The sequence below is a fragment of the Sciurus vulgaris genome (genome assembly GCF_902686455.1).
Source record: "Sciurus vulgaris genome assembly, chromosome: 3".
NCBI lineage: Eukaryota > Metazoa > Chordata > Mammalia > Rodentia > Sciuridae > Sciurus > Sciurus vulgaris.
In genome coordinates, this window is record NC_136463.1 from 6,767,757 (window position 1) to 6,777,431 (window position 9,675).

Consider the following 9,675-nt stretch of genomic DNA (forward strand, 5'->3'; position numbering starts at 1 on the left):
AATGCAGAACGACGCCACCTTTACTCACTGGAAAGCCCCTTCTAGCTGCCTGAGTGCTCTCACAAGGCCAGGGTGCTACCTGCCAGCTGTGTGACCAGCAGGTCGCTTCATCTCTCTGAGCCCGACCTTCTACTGTAAAATGGAGGTGATAACACCACCCCCAAAATGCAGCGGGTCTAACATGTTCCTCCCACAAGCCTGGCACTTACAGATGGTCAGTGTCCAGCCTCTCCTCTATGTGACTGTCCAGCCTCTCTGAGCCTTGGCTAAAGACACCTAGCAGTTTTGAACCCAAACTCCTGTCAAATCTGCTTTTCTAACACTTCCAACTCCATATCACCATCAGGACAGCCTTGCCTGACCACTCCTTGGGACATGTGCTCTGGGCCTTCACCTGTGCTGGTCTTTCTACCTCAGATTTCCTGTCCCTCCCACCTCCTGTCTCTGTTTGACCAAAAGTTTTTAAATCTGCCTGCCTCGGTGTGAAGACTTCCTCGGTTTCCCCAGGAAGCACCGTTGTGAGCTGCCTTATTCCCCACAGTTCATTATGCATTTGTGATTTATGCTAGTGTCTCATAAGTAACCTTCTGAGCCTTTCTCAAGAGCAGGGACTCTTCTATCTGTCCCCAGCATCTGACCCACAGCCTGGTACATGGTAGATGTTTTCAGCAAATGCCTGCAGAGTAGCCATTTTGCTGCTGCCACGGGGTCTGCCCCTGAGCTGCATTTAGGGGAATCGCCATTATTCCGTAGCAGACCACTGCCCACCTTCCCTCTCACACCAGCAGTCCTGCAAACGGTGCCACACCTGCCCGGGTGACACTATGCCTGCTGGAGAATTCCACCTCCCCTGGGCCAGCCAGCAAAGCCCTGCACCAGACCCCGGGGTAGGGGCCCTGACAACCCAAGTTTAGAGATGGACGAGCCTAGCTGGGTTGTCCTAGAGGTCACTATGTTCCTCAGAGGAACTGCCTAGTTTGCCCGGTGCCTTATTCCCATTCCCTGTCCTGGGTCACCGTTTCAGCTTGCAGAGACTCTCTTGGGGTGGGGAAGCATTCCTTCCTCCATGGTATGGAGGTGCAGACCCTTTTCTTAGGGGGTCGAGGGCCCCAGTGAGTGAGAACAGTGCCTCACTGAACTGAGGGTGGGTCCAGACACCCTGACAGGTAGGGGCCTTGTTCCTGAGCTGGGTGGCCAGGAGCCCCACCGCCTGCTGCTGGTTAACCGTTTGCATTTCACCTGGCCTTGCTCCCAGGCTCTGTATGAACTGGTCACTGCCCCTGCTGCCGTGTTGGGTCTAGTCTTTTTCTTGGTCTCACAGGACTTCCTGCTTGGAGCAGCAGAGACGGCCTGGGTTTTGTTTTTGAGAGGACTGTGATATCATGATGGCCCTTTAAGAAGCAGGAAGCCAGACAAGTTAAACACTCATTCACCTCAACCGGCTACCCATGGGTGACCCCTCTGGAAATGTACCCGGAAGCAGGCTTAGGGCAGAGCCGGCTCGAATGCCAACCAGTGCGGCTCCCTCCTACGAACCTGCATCCGCCTTAGCCCCACTGCCTGTCCACAGCTCAGTGACCATTAACCAACTCCCTGGGAAGGGGAGAACTGCATTTTCTGAGTTGCCCAGATCTGGCCAGCCTCCATTAACAAACTCAGCAAATCCTACCACCAGACCCTGAAGCAAGGGGCCAGGCATGCAGGCCACTCAACCCGCCACCCGTTGCAGAAACAAAAAGGAAATAAGTAACCACGCAACATTTAGTTCCCCCTACCTCCAGGAGTCTCACCCTCATCTAAGAGCATTTCAGGGGTGAACATACCTTCTGTCTCACCCCAATAGCTGCTCTAGCCCCCAAAGTGATGACCCTGCTTGCGATGTCCCCTCCAGTCACCTGCGAGCCCCCATCTAGTATGGGACATTGCCTGACTTCACTCCAGGGCTCTGTAACATTCACTGGCTCCTGTTGCCTTTAAAGTCCAACCCCCGTTGCCTAGCATTCAAGGGCTCTGCAGCCTGTATCCAACAAGGACTCCTTCCTCTTCCCCACGGGAATGGTCACTCCTGCCTGAGAGGCCTGAGCCTGCCTTGCTGTGACTTGCTTCCATTGTCCCTGCCCTCAGTCTAGGAGGCCCTCCTCTTAGAGACCATGCCCTAGAGCCCAAGGCTCCTCCTGTAAGAAGTGCTGGTGACCTCAGAGTCCTCCCCGTCCCACCCCTGGGCTCCCCCTCCCCCAACATTTGCTAATCTTATATTTTTCACAGTGTTAATGATATCTTGTGCAGAGACACCTTGCCTCCCTAATTCTGTGAGGCCCTGCAGGAATTGGATTCTAGATTCCGCCCCTCTCCTTCCCAGCACAGTGCTCTATACATTCAAAAAAAAAAAAAAAAAGCATGAAATATTGGTGAATCGATTGTATTGATTGGCCAAGAGAGAGGCTGTCAGCCTTCTCTAAGTGGGAGAGGAGAGAGGACACAGGATCAGCAGGAATCCAGTGAGCAGAACCTCATGCGGAGAAGTTCAGAATGCTGACTTTTTGATGATATGATATCCCTGAGAGCTTACCCCATGTAGTGTGTACAATCTCAAATCTTCTTTTACATAATTTGATGCTTTCAACCCTAGAAGCATCCAGAAGGGTAGATCTGAATCCTTAAGGGAGAAGTTACTATCTCCGTTTTATAGACTTAAACAAATCTGAGGTTCGCAGAGGCTAAGGCCAGCTGTGGATGGGCCTGGGTCTTCACTCTGTGCCTGCCTGTGCTTCTCTTGCCTCCTCCGCAGCCCTTACCATTTCCTGCCTGTCCCTTGGAGAGCTAGTCAGGCACCTGCCGTGTCCCTGGAGGGAAGGGTGTGTGCTCCCTTCATCCTGGTGTTTCCCTTCCTGCCTCGCTGGCCTCCGGTGGCCGCATCCGCTCTGCAGCCTGTGGCCCTGTGGCCCTTCTCCAGCCTCTCCAGCCACCACCAACACAGCACACTCAACAAACCCTTTCAAAGACCTGGTCACTGCCCCACCCCTCGCCTGGGATTTGAAGCTGCCCCAACCTCTAATCCAGCCCAGACCCCTAGTGATGTGGGGAGAGTCATGGGACCACAGGGGACCCAGATTCGGTGCCTCCAGCAGGGCAGGGCAGGGCTGGCCAGCTGGCTTCTGGTTCGTGTCCAGTCCCAGCTGTTCCTGGCACTGTTTGGGGCTTGACTGTCTCCCTCACCGGAAGCCCAGTTGCGGTGCAGCCTGGGCTGCCGGGAACCCGTGCGCTATTCTGGGAGGGTGATGGGGCTCTGAGGGGCCTGGCAGCGGCTGAAACTCCAGCCCCTTTGGTTTCCAGACTGTTCTCCTTCCCTCTGATGATAAGGCGGCCTTCAGTCATTATGCAAAGTTCGGAACCACTGATGGCGCGTTGGAGGGTCTTAATGGCCCTTGTGGTCATGCTAAAGTGGGACCTGGGCAGAGGCGGCCTGCGCATCAGCCTTCGGATGCAACGGCAGCCCTCATTCCCGCTGTCACTCACACGGCCCACGTGCCTTTCCTTCAGTTTGTCCACGCTCACCCTGCTGCATTACCCCAGGCCCGGGTTCCGGCACCATCCCTCCCAGTGCAATCCAACGGCAGACTTCCTCCAAGGGCCTTTCTTCTTTCTCTTTTTAAATCGAAACTGGATATTTCTGCAACGTAGGCAATAAAAGCCTGAAGGCTGAGTTTGGTTGACAAAAGATTAAAGTCGTAACCCAACTTAGAGCAAATTTAAGCCCTTACAATTGACCTGGTTTTGGTAGAAGCCTGGGGATTTATGATCCTGGTGTGGAACTAGAGGCCAGGACTGGAAGAGAGCCCACCAGGGTCAGTCGCTGGTGGACAGAAAGCAGATATCTGGACCTTTCTGATCGTGGAATCCAGCTCCCTAGGCAAGGAGCCCATGCGCCTGCCTTGTGTCCACGCCCCCACGCGTGCCTAGAGATGCATTGGCCTTGAGAATTGGTGAGACTAGGTTAGAAAGAATTGTGGGAATCAGCTAGGAGAAACAGGCATGCCACAGCACAGGACGCCCTTGAAGGAGTCTGGCCAGCCGGTCCAGGCTGGCTGCTCCTTTGATGACAGTGGACTTGAGGATGTGCAGAAGCAGGGCCAAGGTGGGGGAGCACCGAGGGCCCACGCTGAATTGTTTCGGAAGTTGAGCGCTGAACCTCTTTCTTCTCTTCCTCCCAGGAGTGGGGTCTGCGTCCCACATCGCGGAAGGGATGATTAGGGAAGAGCGAGTCACTGTGAGGCAGCCCCTCTGTTCTCTTGCCCTCTTATCCCCCGGCCCCAAATATTTTCCAGCCCTGTGGGAAGTAATCACATGAGGGCATATGTCCTCAAGTTCAAGGTTCACTCCTTCACAGTTCCCTGGAGCATATTAAGACTCAGGGCTTCTGAACCCACCCAAACCTGTTAGATAAGAATCTACAAGTGCAGCAGGTGACTCTTAGGTCTCCTACAGTTTGAGCCACTGAAATACGAATGCATTTGGGATGCAAGCCGCCGTGCATGAGCATCACGGTGGGCCCTGGTTGGGTGGTGGATGGGGGAGGGCGATCCTATTAAAAGCACATCCTCTAGGAACAGAGTTTAGATGGATCAAGGAGTCTTGGGAGCAAGGGAGAGCCTGCAGTGAGAAGCTCAGCCAGACTCACAGTGGAAGGGCACAGAGCTCCGGGAGGAAATGGGAGCCAGCCCCAAAGGTGAACCCTTTGGGGTTCATAAACATTTAAAATTTTTGTTTATTTGGTACTGGGGATGGAACCCAGGGCATCTGGCATGCTAGGCAAGCACTCTACCACTGAGCCATCTCCTCCAACTCTTTTTAATTTTATATTGAGATTGGGTCTTGCTAAATTGCCCAGGCTGGCCTCGAACTTGGATTAGCCTGCCTCAGCCTCAAGAGTGGTCGGATTTGAAGGTCTCTCACGCGCCAGGTTTCTGACAGTTTTCTGAAGCTGAGCCCCTATTGGTTTCCTCTTCCTGGGCATCAAAGGCATCGATCATTGAATTCAATCATTTTGTATTGGACACCCAACCTTCTCTTTCTAGAAATGGCAAAGTTGCAGAGAAAAGGCAAGTTGGTGAAGGGATCCCAGGGCCTGGGATGTTGCTATGGGGCATTTTAGGTCTGGTGACAATCTAGGGACAACCACACCCAGGAACACTCCGCCTAGCAGGAGGAGCCCTGGGCGCTTTGAGCACACCTGCAGGTCTTTGCATCCTATTTCCATAGGGGCCTTTGCTCACTCGAAGGTAAATTTCACTTGCCATTATCTTGTTTCTGCTCTTTTTTTCTGGAAATCTGGCCTCATTCACTGGATCATTGACTGTTTCCTGCTATCAAATGTGGGACCAGAGCCACGGACAGAAGAGAAAGGAGAGTGGGCATTTATTCTAGGGGAGCCTATGGCTCTTCTGCTTGTCCAAGGTCATTTTGATCAGCTGGAACTAAGGCAGCCAGCACAGTAGAGATTTCCTCCCGACAGCCCTTTCGCCCTAATGCCGTATTGCATTTCAAAACAGTTGTCTTGCTCTCCTGGCTATTTCCTAACTAGGGCTGCACACAGCCCAGCTTGGCTCCCTCCCTCTCCTTGGACCTGCTCTGGCAATGAAATGTGATCCACAAAAGCCCCTCTCAGAATGTGCCCAGCCCACTGCCTGCTCCTGCCCACCTTCCTAACAGCTTGGTGATGGGGGTGGTGGGGAGAGGGGGCTCTCTGCCCAGAATCAGGCCCAGAGCTGTAGACCTAGACCGACCCCGCTGGCTGCCCTCCCCACCCCCGAGGTGATGTGCACAGCCAGCTGTTGGCAAGCACAGAGTGGGCAGGAAGTTCTAGACTCGCAGAGCGTCTGACTTCCCCAGCTGATGTGCTCCTGGGTTCCAGTTAAACAGAACCTAACATTATTATGGGATGGGACTGTTAGAAGTTATATATTAACTCCTGCCCCCCCCACCCTGCAACAATCTTATCAGTTGGATGCAATTACTCTACCTACTTATAAAGGGAAATTGGCTGGGTGTGGTGGCACACGCCTGTCATCCCAGCTACTGGGGAGGCTAAGGCAGGAGGATTGCAAGTTGAAGCCAACCCTGGGCAATTTAGCGAGACCCTGTTTCAAAATAAAAGGGGCTGGGAAAGTAGCCCAGGGTTACAGTGCTCCTGGGTCAGTCCTCAGTACCACAAGTAAACGTGGACACTAAGAGAGGCTGAAGCAACATGTTCAAGGTCAGTAGGCAGGTGTGTTGTGCACCCCAGGCCCTGACCACCGCGCGTGCTGCTTCTGGTGGGATAGGAAAAGTATGCAGGCTGCCTCTCGGGAAAGCGAGCGGCGTCAACATGAACCCCCATGATGTGCGGTTTCTGTGGTCAGGAGTTGGAGGGGCTTGCGCGGAGGGTCAGGCCCAGGGCATCTCATTTGGTTGCAGTCAGGATGTGGGCTGGGGCCTCTACAGTCGCCCAAAGGCTCACCTAGGGTGATCTGCGTCCAGGGCTCACTCTTATGATGCTGGTTGATGGCCAGGGCTTGCAGGTCCTCACCACAGACCTCTCCACAGGCCGTTTGTGAGGTGTTTGTTTCTTTGTTTGCTAGTTTTTTGGTACCGGGATTGAACCCAGGGGTGCTTAACAACTGAGCCACAACCCGGCCCTCTTTTATATTTTATTTAGAATCGGTCTTGCTGAGTTGCTTAGAGCCTCACTAAGTGTTGAGACTCGCTTTGAATTTGCGATCCTCCGGCCTCAGCCTCCTGAGCCACCCGACTGTTAGTGGGCTTTTCCTGGATCAAGTGATCCAAGGGGGCCAGGCGGGTGCTGAAGCCTAGCTGTGGAAGGCAGGCCTGGTCGACGGTCCTTTTCACAACATCCTGTTGGTTACACAGAGAAGCGAATGCCAGAAGAGGGACCACCGGGGCCACTTGTAGGCTGACGGTCACACACAGCAGTTAGCAGGGCGGTCAGGAAGCTCAGATCAAAGAATAGTTGTAAACGCGGCGCTGCTTGAGTTTGCTAGGGCTGCCAGTCATGAATTACCATAACTGGTGACTTGATACAACAGGAATTTATTCTCACACTCCTGGAGGCTAGAAATCTAAAATCAAGGTGTCTGCAGGATATGTGTCCTCCGAAAGCTCAAGGGGGAATCCTTCCTTGCTCTTCCAGCTTGTGGCGATTCTTGGTGTTCTTTGATTGCAGGGGCATTGCCCAGCCTCTGCGTTTGTTGTTCGTGACCCTCTCCTGGTAGGTCTGTCTAATCACGTGACCTTCTTTTAAGGACACCAGTCCTATTGGGTTTCGGATCCACCCTAAGGCTGTAGAACTGCATCTTGACTTGATGACAGCAGTAAAAAATCCCAGTCCCTGGGGTCAGGACTGATGCAGACCTTTGGGGCACACCATCAGCCGACAGCACGCTCGGTGTAAGGTGTAAGTGCTGTCTAGGTGGGAGCTGCTGTCTTCCTCACTGCAGTGGCGAGATGGTAGAAGCAGTAATCATGGGAGCTGGAGAAAGGGTGCTGGTTAGGCCCCAGCACAGTGGCCATGCCCAGAATCCCAGCAACTCAGGAGGCTGAGGCAGGAGGATCACAAGTTTGAGGCCAGCCTGGGCAACTTATTGAGACCCATCTCAAAACAAAAATTTTTAAAAAAGGACTGAGATACAGTTCAAAGGTAGAACACTCCGAGCTTCAATCCCCAGTACTGGGAAAAAAAAAAAAAAGGTGGTAATTACAGTGGACAGTCTGTTGATGTCATTGTCATGGCATGGCAGCACAGGTGGGCAGTTTTTAAAGTCACTCCGAAAGCCCTCAACATCTAGGCCATTTTCCCAAGTGTGGCTGTTCTCTCTCACTGAAACCTCCTCATGGTTTTCCATGGATTCTGAATTTTGTCCATTAAAATTTTCTCTACCAATTTCTTCCATGGATATTTCATTTCCTTGTGGCCGATCCTGCTTCAGCGCTGTCTCACCCAGCTGTCTTGGAGGGCCATCCCTCCAGGATACACCACCCAGGCCCTCATTCCTGGTGCTCCTGGACCCCAGCCAATTGGGGCATGCGGCAATGTGTGCCAGAAAAATATGGAACTGGCAATTGGCTTTCCAGTGGGCCCTTCCCGATTGGCTCACTGGCCCTGCTTCCAGGGAACTGGGTGACCTCAGCTGAGTTCCTCTGCCTCTTCAGACCTTGGCTTTCTGATTTACAGACAGCATGCACTTTGTGACCAGAGGATCACTTCTGGGCACGATACAGTCTAGGTGGCCACACAAGAGCCAGCCCCTCCCGCTGGGCTCACGCTGTTAGCAGGGCCACAGGCGAATCCAGAAGTTGACCCCAGAGCCAGAGCCATGCACACGAGGGCCTGAGCTGGTGTCTCTTGCCTCTCCTCTGTTCCTCCAGCCTGGGAGCCAGGCAACCTGGCTCTGGCCCTTACGTTGCCATTGCTGCCTGTGGGGCTTCGCGCTGCTTCCTGCTGGATGGCACTGAGAGCTGGTGCCATGCTTCCTTTGATGGCCGTGCTAAGTGCCTGCAAAGCTCTTTAATGCTCTTTAAATAAAAGGTGTTTTCTGTCCCTTTGATTCCTCTGAGTGCTGCGGACATCTAGCTGCTTTACAAATATTTGTTGGTTTTAGTTTGGGATTTGCCAACCCCAGGAGCAGTGCCACAAGGCAGCTCTGACTGTCACCACGACCGGACACCAGGGACAATGTTGGGGCAGGTCAGTAATGAGGGACTGGGGATTTGGAGGTTGGGGGACCTTTTGCCCCTAAGTAGCAGTGAGACGGGAAAGATGGGAAAGAAGGTGATGGGTGAATCTTCCAGAGCATTCCCATGACCGATAGCACTATAGAAACTACCCGGAAACCTAATGGCCTAAAACAACAATTTATTTCCACCTCTCATGGTTCTATGGGTTGGCAGGGTGGTGGGTTCTTCCTTGGGGGTCTCTATGCAGTCAGATGGCAGCTGGGGCTGTGGTCATCTGAAGGCCCCACTTGGCTGCATATTCAAGATGGCAGGCAGCGCAGGGTCCTCCCCATGGCCTCCCTCTCCAGAGTAAAGAACATGTCACCAGCCTCATTTATTTGCACTTCTCAGACCTAGAGGAGGTGAAGTCATGCTTGTCTTCTTCCATGAATTTTCTGACCTTGCCCCTACTCCTGGCTCCCAGCAGGGGCTTGCTTCCCTTGAACTGGATTTCCAAGCCACCCACTCCCCACCAACTGATTTCTTCCTTCCTTTGTCTCTTTGCTTGTCCATTCTCTCACATACGGGCGTTGCTGTATGCCTCAGAGTTGGCTGGGCCTGAGGGACACCCAGAACCACCAAGCCCACATATAATGTATTAGTCTCTTGTGGCTGCTGTAACAAATTACCCAAAACTGGGTGGCTTCACATGAGAAATTTATTCTCACAGTTCTGGAGGCCAGAAATCCAAGTTCAAGGTATTTGCAGAGTTGGTTCCTTCTGGGTGTCCCAGGGAAGAATCCATTCCTTGCTTTTCTCCCAACTTCTGGTGGGGGCCGTCAATCCTTGGCACTCCTTGACTTTTAGACACATCACCCCGATTCATGCCTTGTCATTACATGGCCTCCTCTAAGTCTCCAAGGATCCTCTGTTTCCCATGGTGACAGTCTCTTTAGATTTAGGGCC

At 53.0% G+C, this 9,675-nt stretch overlaps 2 protein-coding genes across 2 annotated transcripts in view; both read left to right on the forward strand.

Annotated features, from left to right (window-relative positions):
• LOC306656602 (CMRF35-like molecule 2) overlaps nucleotides 1-9,675 on the forward strand; it is a 195,625-nt gene that overhangs the window by 162,340 nt on the left and 23,610 nt on the right. The window lies entirely within an intron of this gene.
• LOC306656601 (uncharacterized protein) overlaps nucleotides 1-9,675 on the forward strand; it is a 34,487-nt gene that overhangs the window by 2,741 nt on the left and 22,071 nt on the right. The gene's annotated exons all lie outside the window — the stretch shown is intronic.